This window comes from Rattus norvegicus, chromosome X (genome assembly GCF_036323735.1).
Source record: "Rattus norvegicus strain BN/NHsdMcwi chromosome X, GRCr8, whole genome shotgun sequence".
Taxonomy (NCBI): Eukaryota; Metazoa; Chordata; class Mammalia; order Rodentia; family Muridae; genus Rattus; species Rattus norvegicus.
Genome location: NC_086039.1, coordinates 45,515,383 through 45,539,775, shown reverse-complemented (window position 1 = coordinate 45,539,775; position 24,393 = coordinate 45,515,383). Strand labels below are relative to the sequence as shown.

Genomic DNA, 24,393 nt, shown 5'->3' with positions numbered 1-24,393 from the left:
CTAAGGACTGAACTTAGGGGTTTAGGAATGCTATACAAGCATTCTATCAATCCTGTCCCCTACTCCTTAACAACAGACAATATACATCAAGTCTGTAGTTTATGAGAAATAGTATGAGAAGCCACAGAGCAATCAAACGCCTGGCTTAATGTCTGAGTCCTAGAATTTCCAGCCTACTTTGTACACGTTGGCAGAATTCTGACCTCATTCAGAGTCCCTTGACTCATTGTTTTCAAAACAGGGCTGGTTGCTTGTCTGTATCTTGTCATAGGATTCCTTCCCACCTGTCCAGTATTAAGCAGTTTCTCCAAGTAGCAATGCAAGATGGCATATCCCCACCTTCTGTATGCACTGTATGCCAATAGCACCAGGAACATTTTCTAAAGGTTCATGTGTTCATAAAATCTTGCTCCCCAGGGTAGAACTACAAAGAGTTAGTAGAACCTTTAAAACATGGATGTATACAAGAGAAACTTAGGTGACTGAGGGGTGTGCCTGTGAAGGAGATAAAAATATGTTGGCCTCTCCTCTTCCACTCTGCTTCCCAGCCACCACAGCCTTCATGCTACTCAAGCCTGATGACGTGAATTTGATCAATAGAGCTCGCAGTGGAGAGAGAAAACCAACTCCAAAAGTTGTCCTGTAACTTCCACACATAGGTTGTAGCATATATGTACCAACAACCACACACATACACAATTATAGATAATTTTTTAAAATGTTATGAACTAATTTTCTACAAACTGACCACTTAGTATTGGAAGACCCTATGATTTTAAGAACCATAATTTAAAAAATAAGTAGGAAGTCAAAAGAGGTTTATGCCACTCTAATAATTACATATATAATTTATATGCAGTTAATTAAAAGTATGAGCCTGGTAACTACTGAACTGTGTCTAAAATGATGGCTTTAGGGGAGTGGAAGAGAGCTGGCACCTCCACTCACTCCTTCAGGCATGCTGCCTGGGCCTGCAAAAATGAATCCCTTCATCTGTGCAACTCATTCTTCTCTGATGAATGCCATCCCAGCTTGCTCTCCTAGACTGTCCCACATTTGAAAAAGCCCTAGGCCAAAACACCAGGTACACAGAGAGACAGAGATTCATCAGTGACAGAGACCATATTCTTATACAGTTAACTGTCACCCAGGCCTCTTTGTTGCATTCTAACTGGGTAAGTATCTTCTAAACCCAAGCCATTACCTTTCAGAGATGAAAACAGTTCCCATATGCTACTCTTCAAAAAGAATTAGGGGACATCAGAGGTGTGCAACAGGTTTAAAACTGTAGTTATCTGAAAATTCTTGCATACTTCATCTATAATATTCTGCACAAAACCTCTATCACTCTCTAGCTTGTCTTTGACAGAGTGTCTTACTAAACCTGGAACCCACCAATTCAGCTATACTAGCTAGCTGCCCAATATGATTTAGTACAATGGTGCCTGGAACACTTTACTGTAGAGAAAGTTAATAATGTTAGTAGAGGAGGCTGGAGTTCAGTTGCTTTTCCAGCACCTGGAGTAATGGAAAGATAAATCATTTCCAAGGCTGTCTCTACATGATCCACCCTTCTTCCTGTTTCTTCTTGGGAACACAAGACTGACACACATGGCATGCTTTGCTTTTCCAACATCAAACATTTCCAAGCAAAGTTTCTTTGTCCATGAATTCATTAATTACATGAAACCTTCCTAGGTGGACTCTCCAGAAAACATAATGATGATTTTCAGACCCCTCCTAAACCCAAGAATTGAGCTGTTGAACTGGAAATAATGCCACAAAGCAATGCACCTTACTACCTGTTGTCTGCTTTCCAGGAAGTTGAAGGCCCATATATCATTTTTTAAGATGCCCCAGTGGAGAGCACAATCTCTTTTTTTTCCCCCTTGGGTCCTTACCTCGAAGCTATCGGACAGGAGGATTGGAAACAAGGCTTCTTCAACATCCAGAGAGAAATCAAAATTGGTTTTGGCATGAGGGTTCCAGGGTCATTCTTGGGATACAGAATACCTGAGACTGTTCACACACAGACCTCTGATTCTCACACAGGATGAAAGCATCGCACCACTCGCCAGTTCTTTATTCAAAGAGAAACCAATTCAACTCCATGGAACCAACAAGAAGACACAACAGACAAGAAATGTACTACATGTGGTAATGCAGTCTCTAGACAATTAGGTCAGTCCAGGACTCATCAGAGACAGTCAACAATTACATAAAGGAAAGGTATGTGTCAAAGGGTAACTGAGGGTTTCATTCCTCAGGATGGCTATCCACCTTGTTTATTAAGAGAGATCTCTCAGAAGAGAGATCACACAAGTAGGTCAAGCTAGCTGCCTAGCAAGCCACAGGTCCACCTATTTCTACCTCTCTACTGCTAGGACAAGCATGCACTATCATATCTGCTTTTTTTATTGTGGGTTCTGTACATAGAACTCAAGTCCTCGTGTTCACACACAAGTAGCTTACCCATTGACTGAGTCATCTCTTGAGCCCGCCCAGAATTTCTTTATTCATAATTCATCAACTAGCCTCAACTACAGAGCCATAAATCCATCTGTTCTTTGCTTATCTGAATTTCATACAAGATTAATAACACCCCACCCACTTACTGACAAAGACAAATATCCACAGAGTGCAAAGTATCACATATCCATGTAAATAAGCCTGCAGAAAGACCTAGTCAAAATGTGATAAGTGAAGCTAAAACCTGCTATTTTGGAGACATATATGTGTGTGTATATGTATATATATATATACATATATATATATATATATATATATATATTGTACATTAAGCATTGGCCATACAGAGGAGGAGAAAATGTTTATTTAAAGTAGATGTAAAGAAGCTTAAACATCAGTAAGTAACAGCCCTCCATTGCTGTCAAATATGTTGCCTTTAATTCAGTTCTTAAACAAAACCATAAAAGCAGCCCATGATCCAATTAATGTTTTCAAAAGGTATAAATTAAATTCTTAGCCAATTTTAAAGCTAATTAGAGACATAAAGCAAAATAAATATATATGCATCCCATTCAATAAACCAGAAAATCCTGCTTTGAGAATATATGTCTTACAAATGAAAACTTCTCTTTAGGTTTGCAAAGAAGAAAGGGGGTAGGAGAGCTGTATTTTAATTAGCTCACAATAACAGGAGGCATGTGTGTGTGTTTTAAAACGCCAGCAGAGCACGCGGAGATAACATAAAGTACCGATTGTACAGCTCCCTTTAAGTATATGTGTGGAATGCATTATGCTTACATGCATGTGGTTAATGTGTGTGCCAATGTGTGTGCACATATGTGTGTGTGTGTGCGCACGCGCACACACACACACAATTGGTGGGTGTCAGGTGTCTTCCGTTTAATTTATTGAGACAAAGTCAATGAAACTGAAGCTTGCCAATTTGTGTATTCTAGCAAGCTAGGCTACCTTGGGAATCCCATCTCTGTCTCCCAAAAAGTGGGGTAAGGGGTGGACTACAATACACTAGATATTTTATGTGGGAGTGCGGAACATCCAAGCTCTAGTCCACCTGTTTGCACAGCAAGTGCTTTATCCCCTGAGCCATCTCCCCAGCTCCTACCACTCACTTTCATTATTTCAACAAAGCTACACATTTGCTTCCTATACAGTCAGATAAAGACTGGGTTACTAAAAACTAGCATGCCAAGATCCCTGCCTCGTATCTACAAGCCAGGTATTGTGTACATGTATATGTGAACATGCCTGTGGAGGTCAAAAGTAGACAATGTTTGGTATCTTCACCCACAACGCTCCATTTTTTTCCCCTTTTTTCAACACAGGGTCTGTCACTGAACCTGGTTCTCACCACTGGCCAGACTGGCTGGCTCATGAGCCCTACCTAGGCATCTGTTTCCACCTCTCCAGCACTGGGATTACAGAATCCCCTCTACTACACACAGCTTTTTAAACATAGGTCCTGGGGATCGAGGTTTCAGAGCAAACAATTGATTGGCTGTACCATCCTATGATGAGCAAAGAAACAGTGAATGAAGATCAGGAGATGCTTTACACAGCTCCACACCAAAATAGCAAAGAAGTCTGTCCAATTATCCAATGTGAATTAAGTAACCTTGACCAGTATACACCATCCCTAAGGAACGACAGATATTGGTAAAAGGCTGAAACCCGTCAGATGCAAACAGAGCTGGGATTCCAGTCAGTTGCACTCTGCTAGGAAGTAGGTACCACATTTCAGACTAATCAAGAAGAACCCTTTCACATGAAGATGAAATGTCGTGTCCCTGATTACAGGAGCCATTCAAAACTTTATCCAAACAGAGCGAAAGTTTACAGTTCTGTATGGGATTAGGTTTACATAGGGTGGGAAGAAGAAAGTCTGCTTGGGGTCAGAGTGAAGGAAGACAGGCAGAGGGCTGCTACTCAGTCCTGAACACAAGAGAGTCCTGGCAAGCAGCTTGGAATGGGAGGGCAGCAGATGGAGCATGCTTGCAGTATATTGACAAAAAAGAACCAGTATAAATCCTTCTGCTGCTTTTATTCTTCTGTTGTTCTTTCCTTTGGAACCTGGAAAGCATAGAAAGGTAGACCTTGTCCCAAAACAGTAGCAGAGAATTTGGAAAGTCAATTATGGAAGAAGCCTTTGAGAAAAGCAATACAGAATTTTCCATGAAGTATATGCACTGCCTCAAGTTTCTGAAACCATGTGCAGCTATAAGAGATCCACCTTTGAAGTAATTATTTGCACAAATAACATGATTTAAAATGAGCAATATATGTTAGTAGACATTCTCAAAAGAATATAGAAAAATGGTCATACACAAGAAAAGACTTTATGAACAAGATAATGTCAGCATGGGCACTAAGATCAACAATAAATGGTATCTCATGAAACTGAGACGCTTCTGTAAGGCAAACAACACTGTCATTCAGAGAAAACAACAGCCTACAGAATAGGAAAAGGTTTTTTTTTTGCCAACTCTGCATCTGATAGAGGAATAATATATAAAATATACAAAGAACTCAAAAAATGTACATCATGAAAATCAATAACCCAATTAAAAATGTGTACAGGTCTACACAGAATTCTCAATAGAGAAACTCAAATGACTGAGAAGAACTTAAAGGAATGTTTGACATACTTAGCCATCAGGGAAATGCAAAATCAAAACTACTTTGAGATTCCCTCTTATACCTGTCAGAATGGGTAAGATCAATAACACAAGTGTCAGCTCATGCTGGGGAGGATGTAGAGCAAGGGAAACAATCATCCATTGCTGGTGTGAGTGTGAACTTGTACAGCCATTATGGAAATCAATATGGTGGTTCCTCAAAAAGTCAGGAATTGATCTACCTCAAGATCTACCTAAACCACTCTTGGGCATATACCCAAAGAATCTTTCATCGTCCTACAGAGACACAGGTCCACCTGTTTCTACTTCTTTACTGCTAGGACAGGCATGCATTATCACACCTGATTTTTTTAATGTGAGTTCAATCAATATGTTCATTGATGCTCTATTCATAATAGCCAGAAACTGGAAACAACTGAGACCTTCCTCAAAAGAAAAATAAAAGAAAATGTGGTCCATTTACATGATTTACTCAGCCATTAAAAAAAAGCAGTAAGTTTGCAGGTAAATGGATGTAAGTAGGAAAAAACATCCTGAGTGAGGTAACCCAGACCCAAAAAGACAAATATGGCCTGTATTCACTTATATGTGGATGTTAGATCTTAAGTCTTCGATAAGCAGACTACAATCTGTAGACCCACAGAGCTTAGGTATAGAGAGTAAGGGACTAGAGAGGAGGGATAGATCTTCCTAGGAAGGGGAAATAGAATAAATAGCTATGAAAGGATGGGGACAGGGTATAGAATAGGAATGTCAAATGAGAAGGAAGAAGGGATGAGAAGAGACAAGTAAAACTAATGGCCATTTGACAGATCATATGGAAATCTAATCTATATCTATATCTATGTGAATGAATATGAATGAAAGAAATCTAAATGGACTCAACAAATAATGGGGGGAGACAAAAGCCTCAATTAGCTATATTAACGCCAAATGAAACCTTCAGTGCCAGGAATGGGTAACATCTAATCAGGTTGTTAGCGGGGATGGGGGGGTCTATGGACACCCTTAAACAATCTGGGTGATTACCAAGGCTATTGGTTGTCACAGACTGATCCAAAGGCCCTGTTGCTGACAATACTTACATAAGTCATTGAGCACAGAGAACTCAAGCTGGTGTTTACCTAGACCTCTACTGGTACTGGAAGATACTCACTCTGCTACTAAAGGAGGAAGACAAATAATGATCCAGCTATAAACCCTTCAATCTACAAAATACACTGGTACAACAATGACCCAAAGCTATGGGAGTAACCAATCCATAACTGACTGGATTTAAGGGCTAGTCCAAGAGATGGAACCCACATCCAATGCTGCTTGGGTAGTCAAGAATCTGAAACTAGATAGCCTATGGATTTATGGTACTACTGTTCTGCTAAAGGAATGTAGCAATAAAATGACTCCAAATGGCATTCTGCTATACTCATAGATCAGTATCAGTGCTCAGCCATCATCAAATAAGCTTCTTCCTATAGCAGATGGGAATAACACATAAAAAAAAAACAGCTAGACAATGTGCAGAGAATAAAAGACCTGGAACACTCAGTCCTAAAAGGGATTTCTCCATGAAATTCCTCCCCTCAGGGCTCAGTGTGCTATACAGAAGAGGCAGAAAGATTGTCAGATCCAGAGGGGATGGAAAATACCAAGGAAACTGTTTTCCAGACACACAATAGGACTGACACACATATGAACTCATAGAGATTGTGGCAGAATGCACAGGACCTCATAGGTCTTTACCAGACGGGGACCTAGAGCTGAGAGAAGTGAACACAAACCCCCATCCTTAACCTAGAAGTATTGGTAACTACTTGCAAAAGTAAAGTTAGTTTTGTCCAACTGAGTCTCACTGGGTATATAAACCATACCTAAGTGAAGGGCCCATATACAGTATTAGATGGCAAACAAAAAACAAACTCAATGGTATTTTTGGAGGTTCCTTGTATCATAATGTTTTGAGTGGGTATTATCCCCCCCACAGGTCTTTTGAGTATATATATTTTTGTTTTCTGGCGTTGTGTTTTTATGGCACTTTGAGCCAATGTGTATGTCTCTGTGTCTCTGGGTATTGCTTGTGCTTTTGCTTTAGCTCTTTTTCTTCCCCTATTTTATTTGCTTCATATTATTCCAGTTCATTATTATTTTAGCTTATTATTAATTTTTAAATATCCATATGTATTCTACTGAGAGAGAAAAGCTATGGACTTGGGTGGGTAGGGAGGAACTGGGGAGGGGAAACAGTAATGAGAATATATTGTATAAAAATATTTTCAACCAAAATGAAGGTAATACAAGGAAGGAAGGGAGGGAGGGGGAGGGGGAGGAGGAGGGGAGGGGGAGGGGAGGGGAGGGGAGGGGGAGGGGGAGGGGGAGGGGAAGGAAGGGAAGGGAAGGGAAGGGAAGGGAAGGGAAGGGAAGGGAAGGGAAGGGAAGGGAAGGGAAGGGAAGGGAAGGGAAGGGAAGGGAAGGGAAGGGAAGGGAAGGGAAGGGAAGGGAAGGGAAGGGAAGGGAAGGGAAGGGAAGGGAAGGGAAGGGAAGGGAAGGGAAGGGAAGGGAAGGGAAGGGAAGGGAAGGGAAGGGAAGGGGGGAGAAAGTCCACTCTAATCACCAGAGGAACACAAATGAAAACCATAGTGAGGTATTACCTTATCCCAGTAATCAACAAGACTTAAATAACTGCTGGTGAGGATGTAATCAGAGGCAACTCTTCGATATGTTGGGGGAGAGTGCAGACCATTACCACTGTTATGAAAAAACAATATGAGGCTTTCTTAAAAAAATAAAAATTATGGCTTAGGAGATGGCTTGGTGGGTAAAGTGCTTGCTATGCGAGCATGAAGACCTGAGTTTAGATCCTCAGCACCCACTTAAATCTGGCAGAATAACACACCTCTGTAACCCCAGGGATGGGGAGCTAGGAGAGCAAGGGATCTCTGGACTTGCTGCCTACCGATCTAGCCAATCAAGCTGAATCAATAAACCCAAGTTTCAGTGAGAGACTCTCACTCCAAAAGTAAGGTACAGAGCAAGTGAGGAAAATACCTGATGTTGACCTCTGTACTCCTTATGCACATGCACAATTATGTACTCTTAGGCAAATATACACAACCAAGTTAGAAACAGAACTATCATAAAATACAACTGTCCTAGATATACACTGGAAAAGCTGAAACCAGGGCACCAAAGAAATAGCTAATATCCATGCTTATTGCAGCAAAATAAATAAATAAATAAATAAATAAACAAACAAACAAATAAATAAATAAAATAAACAAAAACCAAAAAAAAACACCCTCAGTGGACACTTCATGGAACAATTTCTAACCCTGTCCCCAGTCCATTCACAGATGTACAACTTGGTGGGCATGCAGGACAGCAATTCTGTTCAAATGTGTTCATAACCTTGGGGCCCTGATCTATTAGGGCAAAACTATTCCTGCTCTCTCTCCTCTCTTCCTTTGCTCTCCACACACACACACGTACACGTACAGGCACGCGTGCACGCACACACACCCACACAAATGCACAATGAAATGTGCATATGATGTGATATAAGAGAACAGAAAGAGAGCCACCTGAAAGAGAAAAGAAATGGCTAGCCAGAAACTGGATTTTCCTGGTACCTTGCTTTCAGCCTACAGAAATCTGAGAAAATGGATTTATAGTGTTTTGTTATGGCCTGACTCAATATGGTGATTCTTTTCCCAATGTACAATTGCACCGAAAACATGCACATTAGATAGAGGCTTTAAGGGCATGTCATTTCTTACTACAGTACTGTACATCTAATACTGCAGCCATTCAAGTCTTGTTCTGTACATGAAATGTTCTTGGCCAGACTTCTAACAAGTTGGCCTTTATATATGTGTGCATGTGCATTTATGTCTCCCTCCCTCCCTCTCTCATCACACCCCCACACCCACACACACCCCCACACACACAAATGTATGTGTACTGACAGATTGTCCTATAGGATAATGCGACTACTAGAAATCGTTAATGACAGGAAATCACAGTAATATGTCTATAATTTCCTATGAGTCTATCATGGTTTCAAAGTAGATAGTTTTGAGCAACTATGGTGGTGCATACCTGCACTCCTGAGAGTAAAGGAGAAATGTAAGTTGGGGGTCAGGCTGAGCAACAGAGAGAGGCCTTGTGTCTTGTTTATAAAAAAAAAAATAAGGCTTGGGGACTACACAGTTCTTTGGTAGAGTGCTGACAAAGCATGTGCAGGGCCCAGAGTGTGGTACCCATCACCACATGAAAAGAAGAGGTTTCAAAACTGACCATGTGGTGAATGAATGAGTAGATGACGGATTAACATTTGCATCTACTAAGAAATAAAACACTGATACTAAACCACACTGTAGTCCTTGAAAACAGTCCTCAGAGTGGACATCGGCACACACAAAAGGCCACAGCCAGGCAAATGCATGAGCAGAAAAAGTAGGTCTATGGTATACAGGAGCTAGGAAAGGTGGGGATGAAAAATGACTACTAACAGGTATAAGTATTTTTAGGGAATGATAAAATTTTAAACTTGATGGTGGGGATATAATGCTTTGAATGTAGTAAAAAAAAAACCACTAAATTGTGTGCATTAAACATGTGAACTGTCTATCTCAGTAAAGCTGGTACAAAATACTTAGCAAAGGGATACATCCAAACATGTCACAGCCTGTACCACACACGTCTGTGACTCCTCAGTCCAAATGAACTCAACCATACCTCACATATATGTATTCTCTACAACAGGACAGAAGTACCAGATCACGAAAACAACCATTCCAGCAATGGAGACTGTTCCTTCTTGTGCCTAAAATTGATGCTCTCAATCACACCCCACTATAAAATGAGTGACAATGGACAGACAGCATGTCAGCCTCCAAAAGTCCTATTCTACCAGAGCCTGCCTCCTTCTGTTCTGATAAACCACCCAGATCATTATAGATGAAAAATGTCTCAGAGTGAGGCTAAAAGATGGTTATGGAAAAATCTGGCTGACAAATAGTCTTCTAAGTCTACACTAATTTCAGGAGGGGCATACATGACAGAGAAAACCCAGGATATAGAAACGTGCCAAACGATTCAATTTGTTTTTAGAAGCTAGGGTGGGCTAGTGAATTAAGAACCTCATATGTCATGGGGTTGGGGATTTAGCTCAGTGGTAGAGCGCTTGCCTAGGAAGCGCAAGGCCCTGGGTTCGGTCCCCAGCTCTGGAAAAAAAAAAAAAAAAAGAACCTCATATGTATGAGATAGAAGAGATCAACAGCTATACTCCACTGAAAATCACACACAGTGCAGTCAACTCTCCATGTTTGTTTTCTAAACCTGATACGGGACATGAGGGTGTAGCTTTAGAGCCTGGCAAGCACAGGACTGTTAATCCCCAGTACTGAAAAATAAAAAAAAATAGTATCCAACTTCCTAAAGATAAATTTTAAAAGGAATGTATGACTTTAAGGGTGCAAGTTGACGGTGGCTTCCTTGCCTGGCATGCACAAGGTCTAGAGTTCTAGGACCAACACATCTAAGGAAAAAATGTAAAACTTTTGTCATAAACTACTGCTACTATTTCTCATAACTCTTTCCTTTTCTTTCTAAGCCTTTTGCTAGTAAAATCAGCCAACTGCAAAAAATGTTGGTAAATCACAATTTCCAGTGCAGAAAACCAACACTGTCCCATCCATCCATCCATCCATCTCGGGAAATATGGGGAGGCTGGGTGTGCTAATTCTCTACATAGTGAAAAATCCATTTTAACTATTTCACTTGCTCAGAAGCAAATACAGGCAAATCCCCCCCCCCCCCGCCCGCTTTTTTTAAAGACTGGTCTTCTATCTCAATTACCTGTTAATATACACTACCTAAAGTAAGGTAAAAATGTCAACCAACACATGCTAAAGTATATATTTTCAACATATTATAACTGGGCAGATAGGTGATTTAGTTATTTCTAGTCAATCAGTCCTGCATGTAGATGTGTCTGCCAACAATGGACCACATATATAAGATAGTGTGCCCATATCTTTCATCACCTGCAGTATCACAACTAGGTTAACACTCTATGGGTGCCCACCAGCAAATTTAAGGATGCATTCCTTAGAATATACCCCTCTGAAGTGGTCTGTAACTACATCATAACAACATTCTGTAGCTTTACTACTAAGAACCATGTAAGTGGCAGGTAGCCACTGATCAACTTGACAGTTATACCTCTGTAAAAAGCACACAGAGAGAGACAGTTCACACAAACCTGCTCAGAGTTTACCAGGATCTCAGACTGTTCATGAGCAGCCCATAAATGACACTTCTCAGTTACAGAAATCCCCTCAGGCAATCTTCTCAATGCTAACATAATCTCCTCTGTCATCCAAAAGCATACTAAGTGGAAATGTAGATCTTTCTCTTAAGTCAAGGTAAGACTTATATGGGCAAACTGCAGTGATGCACAACTATAATCCCAAGATTCAGGGAGAAGGAACAGAAGGATCTTAATTCAAGACTAGCCTGGGCTACATAGTAGCTTACACATTCATCCTGACTGTGACAATGGAAGCTGTTCCCCTGATACAGAGAGCACCCCTAAAGGACATAAAGAGCCCTGTTTAGAATTTCTAGGATAGGAATATATGGTCGGAAAAAAACATAAGGGGGAAGAGATGGCCCACACTGGGTGCAGGCAGGAGAGGAGAAAGATCCTAACATGTGATGTCCCTAGTTTCTGAAGACAAATAGCTGTGAACAAATTCACGTACTCACATACTCACACTCACACTCTCTCTCTCTCTCTCTCTCTCTCTCTCTCACACACACACACACACACACAGAGGGGGAGGGAGGGAGGGAGGGAGGGAGGGAGGGAGGGAGGGAGGGAGGGAGGGAGAGAGGGGGATAGTGTGTGTCAACTGAATACCAACATAGGAAGCATCAAGTCATGCTCCAATGCAAGCTGATATTGTAATTCCTACATTAGCTTCCGATGCAGGTAGGGGCATAGGACTAAGAAGCCATGCCTAGCTCAAGTAAGTGTGCCCATCATTCAGGATTCCTGTTGCTGTGCCAAGTCTACTAAACCGTGAGTCCCCCAAGTGTCTCAGAGACCAGTAGCAACCCTCACTCATCCTCTGTGACTTTTACATGTAGGATAATCCTGTCTTTGTGGCTAAGGTGATAAGGACAAAGAGAAAGGGAAATTGGGGATTCTAGCTCTTTGGCGTATTGCGTCCCTCTAACTCTAGGCAGGGACAGAAACATTTAGATATAAAGATGAGCAAAAATGCAGCTACATGCCCAGTCACTGTAGGCTGACATAGTTCATGGCCAGCGGTTTTGAAATATCTGCAGCCAGTAAGCAGGCCAGCTTCAAGATACCTGCTCATGTATTAAAGTATTTGGTCCCGAGCTGGTGGAGCTGTTTGGAAAAGCTATTAAGACTTTCAAGAAGTGAATCTTGGCTGGAAAAAGTAAGCCACACCATAGTGAACTGTACTCTTATTTTTATTTTATGTGTATCTTTCTGTATCTAAACCCACCACACGCAAACCATGTGGTGCATGCATCATATGAGTACAGTGTCCACAGAGGCCAGAGGACGACATCAGATCCCCTCAAACTAGTTAGACACAGTTGTAAGTTGCTGGGACTGCAACCCAATTCCTCTGAAAGAGCAGCCAATGCTCTTAAAATAAGGAGCCATCTCTCCAACTCTTATCCCCAAGTTTTAAAGGGGCTGTTCCTAACTGGAAATGACCATGCCCACCCACTGAGAGACAAGACAAGGTGTGTATAGGTCTTAGGCTACTACAATTGAGAATGACAATGTTCTTGGCTTGAAATGGTAGAGTCATCTAGAATGCTGCTAAAAATCCCACAGTCACAATACACTAGTCCTCCCTTACTTGAGGTGTTGGTTTCTGCCGTTTGACTTCTGCTGGTTTCAGCTGTATGTGATCTAAAACTATTAAGTGCAAAATCCCACAACTAAACAACTCCTTTGTTTTAAGTATGAATTATTGTGTTGTCCCCCTCTACCTGATCCAGAGGGAGATTCATTCCTTGGTTCAGCATATCTACACTGTATACACTACTTCTCCATTGGTCACTTAGAAGACATCTCTGTTATCATATGGCTTGTCATAGCACTACAATGCTTATACAGCATTCAAATTTTTTTTATTTTACTTAATATTAACCTTGATGCTAAACTTACCCTCTTCAATTCACTTCCTCACGGAGGCATCACAAGAATAGTGGGTACCACATAATAATATTCACATTCACATAGTTCTCATCATAGTATAGTGTTACGACTGTTATTTTAATCTCTTGCTGTGATAGCATATATTCAGTTTATTGCACATATGTAGGCACAGGAAAAGAAAAATTTCAAACAAACTTTGGTTAACAGGAATCTACTGGAGCCCTTAAGCCACATGTTGCATGGGGGAGGGGCAACTATTTTTAGTTCCACTGGAGTAGTACACTCCATTGTGGATAGTATGAGGGGCTGAGAGGACACAAATATGTAGTATTATCTGAGTGAGTTAAGGTGATAATGAGCACAGAGACAAATTAACACAGGCAATGATTTCCCATGATCATCAAACTGGTAAACTGGCTTCATCCAAAGCTTTGCAATATATGCTAACCATTTTGAGAATGACAGACCATCTAGGCCCAACCTTCATTCTTTGTCTGAGGTATTAAACAGGTTTCCTAACTCGTTTCCCATTGTCTAGTCTAATGACCTTGAAGAAAACCTATTTACTCTCCTCACACCTGCACCAAAATCAACACCTCTATCTATCCTTCACATCCATGCCTAAACCCTGTAAGTTCTTACGTAAACCCAGGCCTGTCTTATCAGTTATTCATTGAAGAGTATGCCCTTTTGGATCCTTGATAAAAATTCCTAAGTAAGAACTCTCAAGGAGCCTGATCTCTGAGTGGTCATCTCTGGGTGTTAAACAGTCTCTATGACTATTCTCTCTAGAAATCAAGAGCATAGATAGATCTCAGGCCAGAGAAGCTGAGGCAGAACCAGCTGGCTTGGCATCCCAGAGTCCAGCACACTCAGAACTTTCTGTTCCTTGTCTACATAAAGTAAATGACTTCCTGAAAGATGGGAATAATGTTAGAGGACAGCCTCTACCACATGCACGAAAGAGTACACAGAATCCTTCCTGGCATGCAGAGAATGTCATATATCTAAAACTGGTTGAACTCCATAATGTGTGCAAAAAAGTAGTCTTTGTCATTCAGCACTGGGCTATCCAGACAAACCTGGTAGAGGTTTTTCATCATCTACCTTCCCCTTAAAACAGAATGAGGGATAATGTTACCTATATGCTGGGAGTGATAAAGATATATGGAAAATGTGTGGTCCTTCTGCTCCTGGCTCATCAAAATTATCAGTTGGCCAAGTCATGGCATCCTGTCATCTCATCCTTTAAAAGGTGGAGGCAGAAGGATCACTAGTTTGAGGACAGCTTGGAATGCAGAATAAGACTGTGTGACAAAACAAACCAACTAATAAATAAGCAAGCAATTGAAAGACATCATTCCTAGCTATAACTGAAAAAACCACAGATATTTTGAGCTGGGTGGTAGTGGCACACGCCTTTAATCCCAGCACTCAGGAGGCAGAAGCAGGTGGAGTTCACAGCCCATCTGGTCTACAGATGAAATTCCAGAACAGCCAGGGCCACACAGAGAAAGCCTGCCTCAAAAATAAATAAAAATAAAGATACTGAAGAATTGATGAAAAGTATTACTTCAAACCTTCCCTTTTTACATCAAGAAAAAAATGTTCTTTCTGCACTAATTACTTGAAGCTTTTTCTTTGCTTTTAGGGTGTAGGTAGGTGTGTATGTATGTGAGTGTGCATGTGTCTGTGTGCCTCTGACCCCCGGTTATGAAGTTAAAAATGGGCACAACCACACCTAGCTTTAAATGGGTGCTGGGGATCTGAATGCTGGTCTTCATGCTTGTATGGCAAGCACTTGACCCACCAGACCATTCAGTTCCTATGAACATTTTTACCTCTAATACCTCATTTTTATCTTCTGCTTTTTCTGTAAACCTCCGGAAGCCTATTTAAAGCCCAGATTTCAACGGTGTTTAGAGAAAGATCACCCTGTAACAGGTTAAGAGATAGATGCACAAGACCTGATGCACAAGAATTTATTTCTAAGTTATTTTTATTTTTGTATATATGTATGTGCATGTATATACCACAGAGGGCAGAAAAGATTCCCTGGAGTGGAGTTACAGGCAGTTGTGAACCATCTGATATGGTGCTGGGAACAGAGTACAGGTCCTCTGGAAGAGCAATAAGTGTTCTTAACCACCGAGCCATTTCTCTAGCCACCAAGACTTTTTACTTGTATTAAAATTCAATGATTCAGGTACTTTGTTAATCACTAGAAATCTTTCTTGTGTAAACCACTTTTGAAGAACATTCTCTTTCATGTTCAGACCTGAACGACCTCCAAAGCTTTGCCTAGGGTCTGGCAGAAACAGTGTGATCCAGTATTCACCACACTAAATTTAGAAATACACTGTGTCCCCGAGGCACTTCCACAGGAAGCCAGATTAAAATAGGATGCATGCCGCTATCACATCAGAATTCAAAAGCTACTGCCAGCTACCAACCTCCAAGAAACCACAACAGACTCAGTCAGTGAAACCCTTATCTTTCTCCAACCAGGAAGGGGAAGGGATGCTGATGGCTCTCACAATCACATACAAAATAACAAAAATAAATTATGATGGGCCAGGGAAAGTAGATGGTAAGAACACAAAAAATAGAGCTGAGGCCAACATGAAGGCACTACTACCCAAGATACGCCAATGCACACAACTTTCTATCAGCAGGATGGGTAGCACAGATCTAATTCTTGATTTCTCAGGAAATCTATGAAGAGAAGACAATGAGGTGCTTGTTCGACAGTAAAAACAATCAGAAACCCGGCTTCTAGACTTCTTAAGCATGTATAAAATTTCTTCTTCAGGTCCAGAAAGAAAACATTCTGAAGGAGGAACAGGCTAGGCTAGGTAAACAAAAGGGACACCTCTTTTAATAATTCTTAATCCTGGCTAAATGGCAAAAAAAAAACCAAAAACAAAAACAAAACAAACAAACAAACAAAAAACAGCTGAGCTAATAAAATCTGGGTGGCTATGGTACAGATCCCTGCAGCCTGGCTTACTCCAAGGTTACATGCAGAAGCACTCACAGGCCTAAATGAGCTGCATGCCAGTCACTGGGGATTGCAGAAACACCTTGCTGTATCTTGCAATCACATTTTGGTGCCAGTAAGTATATACAGAGTGCAATGGATCAGCCTCACACTGGGAAAAACCTTCATGAGCATAGTATCTCCCCTGCCAGGAAGTAAATATCCATAATATTGTTTTTAACAGTTGCATAATAACCCATCATGTGGCTATCGGGGCTTTCACACCTGCCCTCAAGCCTTCAACTTAACTATTATAAATAATAATACATGAAAGCTAGAATTATCTTTAAAATTTTTATTTATCTATATTTTAAATTTGTTTATTGCAATACTAGAAATTAATCCCAGGGCCCTGCATGTGCTAGGCAAGTGCTCTACCACTGCCCTACATCCCCAACCGAAGAACCTTTCTTTGTCTTTCTTTTGAAGCAGATTCTCACTATGTATCTGTAAGTGGGCTGGGGCTCTTTTTCCCTGCCTTCAACTGAGTTCCAGCACTGAAGGGCATGCACTTCCTTATCTTTATGCAGTGCTAGGGAACGAACCCAGCATTTCCAGCATGCTAGGGAAGTATTCCGTCAACTGAGCTAAACACTCTTTGCTGATTTGTTTCATTTCATTTCCATTCATTTGAGATGGACTGTCCTTATGTAGCCCTAATTGAGCCAGAACCTGAAATGTAGATCAGTATTCTCCTAGCAGTCCCAGCATTATTTCCATCTCTACTTCTAAATGCTGAAGTTACAGGTATGAGCCACCATGCCTGGCCTCCAAGAATAATTTTTTTTAGTATCAAAACATTGTGTGGATCACCTATACAGTAAAACCCAAAGCTTGGCTTTCACAATCCAATAATGCTTCAAATAAGCATACATAAATAGCAAGACTACACTACACAATGACACTATATTGTATGGTGATGTTTAAATAATATATATTTCCATTACACAAAGATCTGACTATTATTTATAAAATAGTCACATTCAAGAGACAATAAATGTAAGACTGTTGACAATATCTGGTGCGTGCATTAAAATTTTTCCAGATTCCTTAAGAAATAATTTTGAAAACATTGACATGAATTTGGGCTGGGAATTTCAGAAGGAAAAACCCTAGCATTTCAGTCTAGCAACATGAACGTTACAATATGAGAATTAGAGGCATCAAACTTGAATAGCAGTATGTTCTGGTTATACAAGAGCCAACTGCCTGAATAGGCTCTTTCCTGTGTCTGTTCCTCCTCTCATCTGTGTGAACAGAGTGACTAACTGAATCCCGTCCTCTGAGAAAAGAACTCAGTGACTTAATGTTCCTTTGACCAAAGAAATACAGCAAAGGCAATGTTATCTTGATAGCAAATGTCCTCTCTACTGCTTTCCTCGCTAAAATAAATCAAGCTTCCATCTCTGTCTTTCTGTCTTTGTGGTTTGTTTGTTTTTTGGTTTTATTTAGCATGTATGAGTATTTTGCCTGTATGCATGTGTATGTACATCACATTCATGCCTAGTACACATGGAGGTCAGAACAGGGTGTCAAATGCCTTGGAACTGAGGTTATGGATGTTGTGCACCTGAGTCCTCTGGAAGAAAAAGAAATGTTCTGAGCTATCTCAAACCTAGTAGGGTCTGTTTGGTCTCCCCCTATTACGTCAAGTCCTGCACATAAAGAATAGCCATTTGGTGTATATGGAGTCTTCTTAAATTTTAGTAAGTTTAGTTTAAAAACACATCCACTCAGTATTCTGCAAGTTGGAAGGGTAGTGACTGAGAACTAAACACCACTTTTTAACACTAGTCAGAGTTTTAGCCTCTGAGGCATACATAATAAGTCAGTTTACTAGAGAAACAATGTATCTTACTAGAGACTGATCAAAATATTATAGTTGTAAGGAACTAGAAAAAATATCACAAAAGCCTTGCCATTTCAGAAATTGACATTAATGACAAAAGAATCATTATTAATAGTGATTCTATTTCAAAACTGTCTATATTTGAATGATGGATCACATTGTCGGCATATGTTTACTTGGTCAATAACCAAGATGGTGAAGGTTCTAGCTGGACCAAATAGGAAAAGTCAAGTCCTGGGCATATGTCTCTACACAGACACTAGGACTTCTTAAATATGACAACATAAATGAAAAAAAGAGGTCCCAGATTAGAACCATGTGAATCACCATAGGAGCTTTCTACATCTGTTGTGTTAAAACAATAACCTCAATAAACTCTATAGACGCAACAGTGAGCCTCGACCTGCCTACTTCCCAAAACCATCTGGCATTGCTGTTTCAGAACCGCCTCCATCCGTGCCTTATGTAATAGCCACTACATTCAAAGACAGAACCCTTGGAGCCTTACACGTGGACTCCCCCATTTCAAGCAGCCCAGGACTACACTGGGATTTGGCCCAGTCAGCATGTATGAAACAAGTCAGTATGGAAACAATGCAATTCATATTGCTTTAAGATTACTTCTTCATCTTACATATTTCTAAATATAGGTGAGGCACTTGGCCCTCTTTTCACTACCATCATCCCCTTTTCTTAATCCTGTTATGATGGTAACACTAAATCTCTTTGTGAAGCTATTTCCTCCATGGGCTTTGTGGTGGTTTGAATAAAAATGACCCCTATAGGTTCATATATTTGAATGCATAGTCATCAGGGAGTAGAACCACTTGAGAAGGATTAGGGCATCGTACAGCCTTATTGGAGTATGTGTGATCTGTGCTGGAGAAAAGTGTGTTAGCTTGGAAGTTTCAAAAACCCATGCTCCCTCTTCCTGCTGCCTCTCTGGATATAGAAATCTCAGCTACTTGTCCAGCATCATGACTGCCTGCATGCCACCAACTATCCTACCATGATGATAGTGATAATGGACTAACCCTCTTAAACTATAAGCCAGCCTCAATTAAATGCTTTCTTTTTATAAGAGTTGCCATGGTCATGGTGTCTCTTCATGGTAACAGAACAGTGACTAAAGCAACCTTCATTTGCAGCCCTACTTGGGTCCCTGTTTGGTATCCAGAAGTCATTATTTCAGGGATAGACATACTCCAACCTTAAGTCCTCTTCAGTCTTCTGACTTACCAACCGGTGCCCTCTTCCTCCAGGTCCAAATACTGCCACTGCCATCTTGAACTTTCTTTCTCTGTTCCACCACCCAGAATTCCCCCCCCCACACACCCAGGTATTAAAGTCCTATGACTGTAACCTCATAGCATGCTTAACATTTCATGTCTCCACACAGACTGTCACTTCCATGGTTCTCTAGTCTCTGCACAGTGGCAAGGAATTGGGGTCAACCTGATTATTTCTCCTGCAAGAATATACTACTCTTCCTAAAGCAGAGATCTGATCATGGATCATCATTTAAAAACATGCCATGAGTTAAATCACTGTCTAAGAAAACAAACAAAATATGTTCCTTACATCAGCTGTCTGGACATAGACTTTCTATGCCACCAGAAGAGTTGGAGATGGGGACCAGTAACATTCTCAAGAATTATATATGGGGACCAGTAACATTCTCAAGAATTATATACAATACTCCAAACTCCATATTTAGCATGGAAAATAAAATGTCCTCCCCACCAGAGTTTCCCTCACTTCAATCCCCTCAAGCTGGAACTATGGCTGGTTCCTGACAAAGAGGAAGAAAAGTTGCAGATAAAAGTTAGGTTGCTAAAGAGCTGACAGCATTTAGGGAAGAAAAAACACTCTGGGTTATATGAGAGAATATTTACTAAACAGAACACAAAGGAGCCTCTCTCCCACTACTCATCTCCTAAAAGCAGGTCATATCACACAAACCAATTCTATCCACAGCAGTGTTCTCAAAAGAGTTCTCTAAGCAAGGAAGAGGGCAGAAACCAATGCCTGTGGTCCTTCTTGAGAAAAAAATACAATCTCCCCTGGCTTTCAGAGTGGAAGTGGCTATGTACTAAGGGATGTAGTAGCCTCTGGAAACATGGATGGGTTTCACTTGAAACTCCAAAAAAATGGCATGATATTGCTTTTAACAAAATGAACTGGTGTCAGATTTGTGTCCTCCAAACTGTATGACAGTGTTACTTTACGTATCTAACTTTATAGAAGGTACACTGTTACAGCAGCCAGTAGAAACTAATACACCTCTTCCCTCTTGCTGCTGAGTGCTGACTGCAGGGCATTCATACCATTTTATAATAGCTAGAATTTTGTATTATAAGGCTCTGGACTTCAGAATGGTTATGAAGTTCCAGTTCTATACATCAAGCAACTCATAATATCTGCAGTCCTTTGTTGTACCTCAAACAAGTGGCCCTAACACTCATCCCTGTGGTTTGAGTGACTGAGTGAGCCTGTCCCTCGGGGCTAGATGAGGGTGAGCACCTCCTGCAGTCCTACACTCTGCTGTCCCTACTCATTTTGTTCTTACTTTCCTGAAAATTTTTTTCATATACTCTCAGGAGCGCACATGGTATCTTATTTTGAGTTTCACTCCTTGCCACCTTGTTCCCTGCATTAAAGTTTCCATCCAAAAAAACTCTGTGTCATTCAGTTGGCCTCATGCTTGTCCTGAACCTTTGAAATCAAAGAAAGTCTTACACTCTGGGCTTTAGAAACATACAATAAAGAGTTGGGGCTGGGAAGATGGCTCAGTTGATAAAAATGATTATCACACAAGCATGAGGCCTGAGTTCAGATCTTGACATCAATGTAAAAAGCCAGGTAGAGTGGAGATAGTTAAATGCTGCAGCTTAGTAACCCACCCCCAAAAAAACCCAGCAAGCTCCAGAGTTTAAAGAGTCTCCAGGCCTGAAAAAGAAGGTATAAGGCAATAGAAACACACACACATACACACACACACACACACACACACACACACACACACACAGAGAGAGAGAGAGAGAGACAGAGAGACAGAGAGACAGAGAGACATTAAAAATATCTTCAGAAAAGTTCAACGTGGGGCTGGAGAGATGGCTCAGTTGTTGAGAGTTGTTAAGTTGTTAAGGCTGCTCTTCTAGAGGACCCAGGTTCCATTCCTAGCATTGGCATGGTGGCTCACAATCTTTATAACTCCAGTTTCAGCAAATCTGTTGCCCTCTTCTGGCCTCCATCAACACCAGGCACATACATAAACATATGTGTAGACAAAAATCACATAAAATGATTTAATTTTTAAAGGTGAAGATTTACATCTGTTTCCTTGTTGCTAAGATCAAACACCTCATTACAGAGAAAAGATTACTTTGGCCCAAAGTTTTAGAAGATACAGTCCATCATTACAGGGAAGGTGCAGACAGCAACATCTGGTCACACTGCCTACCTAACAGGAAACCAATGCAGATAGGAAGTAAGGCACCAAGATTTAACCCCAGATCATTCTGTGAGGCTACACCTTGAAAAGGTTGCACAACCTTCCCAAACAGGACTGGGAGCAAGGGACCAAGTATCAAGCTCATTGGCCTATGAGAGGCAATTAACATTTAAACCATAACATAATCTGACCCAACAGTTCTGCTCCTAAGAACATAATAAAGACCAACTTAACAATGGATAAACAAAATGGAGTATGTTTTAACAATAAATAAAGAAAACACATTATGTTTTTAACCATAAATAAACAAAATACAGTATAAAAATGAGGTGTCGTTAAATAGTACAATGAGCTATCTACTATCCATCCATGCCACAATGTGAATGAACCTTGATGCACTACAACAGCTGGGCCTGGTGTCGCAGGCCTGTCATTTCAGATACTCAGGAAAGGCAGATGTGTCTGGACTACAGAATGAGTTTCTAGCCAGCTTAGAAAGACCTTGTTTCAAACTAAGACATAAAGAAGGCTGGGGATATAAGTCAATGGTACAATGCTTACCTAGCACGAGCAGGGAGTTCAATCCTCAGTACTAAAGAAACAGAGGAAGGGAGGAAAGAAAGAGAGAGCAACAAGAATGTTTGTGGTGGGGGAGAAAAACATTCCACAAAATGAAGGAGGCCAAACACAAAAGAACGTATGAAATCTACAACCCACTGATTAAAAAACAAAGCAAAACAAAACAAAACATGAGAATAGCTCTTTCTCTGCCTTGAGCAAGTGACTGGATGTAATCTCTCAGCTACTGCTTTAGCGACATGCTATGCCTGCTCACAACCTTATCTGTAGATAAGATCCTACTCTAGACCTTGTAGAATGTGTTCATATAATGGTGATCTTGGTGATGGTATTTTTTTTAGCTCATTCACTAAACTCTTCATACAGTAATAGTTTTCTAACATAAAAATCTGTATTTTTCTCTGAAATATAATTTAGGGATGATGGGAACAGAAATAAGGACAAATGAGCAAAAATCAAATTAAAGTAGATCTTGTAGATAAGAATTTTTCAGAATTAAAAGTAGAAATAGCAGGACCCCCCAGACACACCACATGAACTAGAGATAAAAATACCAGAAGCATATCCATTTAGTTCTCCTAGGGTCTGGTGTATCATAAAATATGGCATCCTAATATTAGTTCTGACACTGGGGGCTATTTTTCTGTATATCCTAAAAGATCAATGTACAGAATCCTGAAATGTTCAAGCAGATGGCCCAACATTAGGCATAGGCACATGCAAATGCTGAAGCACCAGTTTCTACTCCAAAATACACTCTCAAAACAATAAAAAATTTAAAAAAGAAAACACATGTGCTATATAATTTGATAGAAATACAGTAACAGTGGCCTTGTCTTCAAAACCATGGAATGCAGAAACAGCAACTGAAGTGTTCTGAGTAATTAAGGCAGAGTAGCTGTTGCTAGCCAGCCTCGTCATTTCTTTCTTTTTTTGGTTCTCTTTTTTTTTGGAGCTGGGGACCGAACCCAAGGCCTTGCGCTTCCTAGGCAAGCGCTCTACCACTGAGCTAAATCCCCAACCCCAGACTCGTCATTTCTTGAGGAACACCAACACATTTAATTTTTAGGATTCTGCATACATTTCTTTTAAACTGTCATTATTGCCTAATGATGTTAGGCAATGTTGGACACCACTGGAGAATTGGGAGAGATCCCTGCTCTGTAAATAAAGCTAATTAAACAGCTATGTAAAAAAATTAATGACAATATAGGCATCAGTAGACACAAATAGATTAGTGGCTGCCAGGGAGGAATGGGACACAATGTGTTGCTAATGGTTTCAAAAATATTAATATCTACCCAATTATACCTATAAAGAAAGTCACTGGATCATGCAACTATACAAAGTGATCTTGCAGTGTGTTGAGCTTAATGAAGCTCATTTTTAGACAAGCATGGAGCACAAGCACACTAGTAAGGCAGGAGTATTGCCATGACTTTCAAGCCAGGTTGGAATACATAGTAAAACACAAACACAAACAAACAAAAACAAAACAAGGGAATAATGAGATGGTTCAATGGTTAAAGCACTTAACATGAGTTCAATAACTAGAGCCCATAAGGTAGAAAGGGAGACCTCCACAAGTTGTTCTGTGACAGCTACATTCACACAAAGGCAATCAATCATACACATATATACAACTATAATAATAGTTAAAATTTTAAACTGATAACAAAGCATAGTTTTCTTTTGTTAAACTTCTTCAAGCTCTTTGAAGCCAGGATTACTCAAGCACAAATGTCAAATACCACATGCACAGTATATTGTTACTGGACAGTCAAAAAACGTCAAGACTACCAATTTCTCAAAACATGAAAACCCTTTATTCTGGGATGTAAGGTGATTTAACACACATTCATTCCCACTCCTGTTAAATGCATAAAGGCATAATTTAGTAAGAAATACAGAGAATGGTTTTCTAATTCAAATTACATCTGAACAATAAATGTTATTGAATGTAGTCATATATTTGTAAATAGCACAGGTTTTCAGCCAAGCTGTGATGAAAACTTAAATTCATGCAGTATGCCCTGTTAATCACAACAGAAAGAACCTAGATGGTGAAACCATACAATTCCTACTTAATAGAAGCTAAGAATTATAAGACACAAATCTCTCATTTCTGAAGTAAGATTTCAA

General features: G+C 40.3%; 1 protein-coding gene across 3 annotated transcripts in view; it reads right to left on the bottom strand.

Moving 5' to 3' along the window:
* Window positions 1-24,393, bottom strand: part of Tbl1x (transducin (beta)-like 1 X-linked) — a 156,550-nt gene that overhangs the window by 69,757 nt on the left and 62,400 nt on the right. The window contains 1 exon segment of one of the 3 annotated variants that reach the window (NM_001106964.1): window positions 10,899-10,976. The exons of the other annotated variants lie outside the window; for them this stretch is intronic. The gene's annotated coding sequence lies outside the window, so the exon portion shown is untranslated. 3 annotated transcript variants of the gene reach the window in all.